This window comes from Battus philenor, unplaced genomic scaffold (assembly GCF_028537555.1).
Source record: "Battus philenor isolate CCGP_79_NKW_IND1 unplaced genomic scaffold, ilBatPhil1.0.hap1 SCAF_36, whole genome shotgun sequence".
Lineage (NCBI taxonomy): Eukaryota > Metazoa > Arthropoda > Insecta > Lepidoptera > Papilionidae > Battus > Battus philenor.
This window is the reverse complement of record NW_027181700.1, coordinates 340,001-342,500: the sequence shown is the minus strand read 5'-3', so window position 1 is coordinate 342,500 and position 2,500 is coordinate 340,001. Positions and strand designations below refer to the sequence as shown.

General features: G+C 50.5%; 1 non-coding gene across 1 annotated transcript in view; it reads right to left on the bottom strand.

The window, feature by feature from the left end:
• Positions 1 to 605: 605 nt before the first annotated feature.
• Positions 606 to 2,500, bottom strand: part of LOC137927682 (small subunit ribosomal RNA) — a 1,904-nt gene continuing 9 nt past the window's right edge. The window contains exon 1 of the ribosomal RNA XR_011107828.1: positions 606 to 2,500. This exon is cut by the window's right edge and continues 9 nt beyond it. This is a non-coding gene — a ribosomal RNA (small subunit ribosomal RNA).

Sequence of the window (2,500 nt, the reverse complement as noted above, 5' to 3'; positions counted from 1 at the left end):
CGAGCTGGCGTGACGCACGACATTGTCATCTTTCTAACCGCTTAAATTTCGTTTTGTATAGCGCCAACCGACAATAAAGGGCCTGAGCTAGGCAGTGGGGATTTTCACCGCTTCGAACGCTCCGTTTGGTATGCCCCGGTCGGCGCTCGTCTCTCGGCGTTTTTCCGCCACCCGGCCGCTTCGACGGCGGCGGAGGCAGCGGCGGCGGTAGCACTTTCGACGAATGCCACCACCGCCACCGGCCACCGCCACGGCGCCGTCGCCGCTGCGCCGTTAGGCGTAATAGACGCTAGAGACAATTATTTCACATTTTATTTTTTATACATATATACAAACACGCACACACACACGCACGCACACGCGCGCGCGCTCGTCCGCATTAGATACGAACAGCAGCGCGCGCGCGTACGTACATATATATGTATATATGTCGTATATATATATCATTATGGATGTATTACATATATATATGTGTAAACACGGTATGTACGAAGTCGTCGTCGTCGTCGTCGTCGTCGTCGTCGCAACAGCAACAACAGCAACAGCAACAGCGGCGCAACAACGTTCGTGAACATATCACGCGTCTCGCACACATACACACACGTTAATGATCCTTCCGCAGGTTCCCCTACGGAAACCTTGTTACGACTTTTACTTCCTCTAAATGATCAAGTTTGGTCAACTTCCCAGCAACGCCGACGGCCGTGAAGCCACCGCGTGTCGGTCCGAAGACCTCACTAAATCATTCAATCGGTAGTAGCGACGGGCGGTGTGTACAAAGGGCAGGGACGTAATCAACGCGAGCTTATGACTCGCGCTTACTAGGAATTCCTCGTTTATGGGGGATAATTGCAAACCCCAATCCCCAGCACGAAGGAGTTTCAACGGGTTGCCCGGGCCTCTAGGCCAGGGAGAACATGCTGATTCCTTCAGTGTAGCGCGCGTGCGGCCCAGGACATCTAAGGGCATCACAGACCTGTTATTGCTCAATCTCGTGCGGCTCGAAGCCGCCGGTCCCTCTAAGAAGAATTTTAATACGTCGCCAGTGAGTTGCGCCACCGGAGCGGCGCACACCTAAATGACGACGCCTATTTAGCAGGCTAGAGTCTCGTTCGTTACCGGAATTAACCAGACAAATCGCTCCACCAACTAAGAACGGCCATGCACCACCACCCACCGAATCAAGAAAGAGCTGTTAATCTGTCAATCCTTCCGGTGTCCGGGCCTGGTGAGATTTCCCGTGTTGAGTCAAATTAAGCCGCAGGCTCCACTCCTGGTGGTGCCCTTCCGTCAATTCCTTTAAGTTTCAGCTTTGCAACCATACTCCCCCCGGAGTCCAAAATCTTTGGTTTCCCGGAAGCTGCCCGCCGAGCCATCGTAGTAACGTCGGCGGATCGCTAGATGACATATTTACGGTTAGAACTAGGGCGGTATCTAATCGCCTTCGAACCTCTAACTTTCGTTCTTGATTGATGAAAACACCTTTGGCAAATGCTTTCGCTGATGTTCGTCTTGCGACGATCCAAGAATTTCACCTCTAACGTCGCAATACGAATGCCCCCAGTTATCCCTATTAATCATTACCTCGGAGTTCTGAAAACCAACAAAATAGAACCGAGATCATATTCTATTATTCCATGCACGAAATATTCAAGCAGCATTTTGAGCCCGCTTTGAGCACTCTAATTTGTTCAAAGTAAAATTGTCGGCCCATCTCGACACTCACCGAAGAGCACCGCGATAGGATTTTGATATTGAACCGCCGTTTTACCGACGGCTCACCGACGATATGCTCCGCAGACGTGTCAGTATCACCGCGGATGCGGTGCACCGACAGCGCGGCGCACAAATGCAACTACGAGCTTTTTAACCGCAACAATTTTAGTATACGCTATTGGAGCTGGAGTTACCGCGGCTGCTGGCACCAGACTTGCCCTCCAATTGTTCCTCGTTAAAATATTTAAAGTGTACTCATTCCGATTACGAGGCCTCGTAAGAGTCCCGTATCGTTATTTTTCGTCACTACCTCCCCGTGCCGGGAGTGGGTAATTTGCGCGCCTGCTGCCTTCCTTGGATGTGGTAGCCGTTTCTCAGGCTCCCTCTCCGGAATCGAACCCTGATTCCCCGTTACCCGTGACAACCATGGTAGTCGCAGAAACTACCATCGAAAGTTGATAAGGCAGACATTTGAAAGATGCGTCGCCGGTGCTGGACCATGCGATCGGCAAAAGTTATCCAGATTCATCAAAATTAACGACTTCGGACGCGAGGCCCTCCGTCGATTGGTTTTGATCTAATAAAAGCACTCATCCCATCACTGGTCAGAGTTCTGATTGCATGTATTAGCTCTAGAATTACCACAGTTATCCAAGTAACCGAGGTAAGATCTAAGGAACCAAAACTGATATATTGAGCCATTCGCGGTATCGCCTTAATACGGCTTGCACTGAGACATGCATGGCTTAATCTTTGAGACAAGCATATAACTACTGGCAGGATC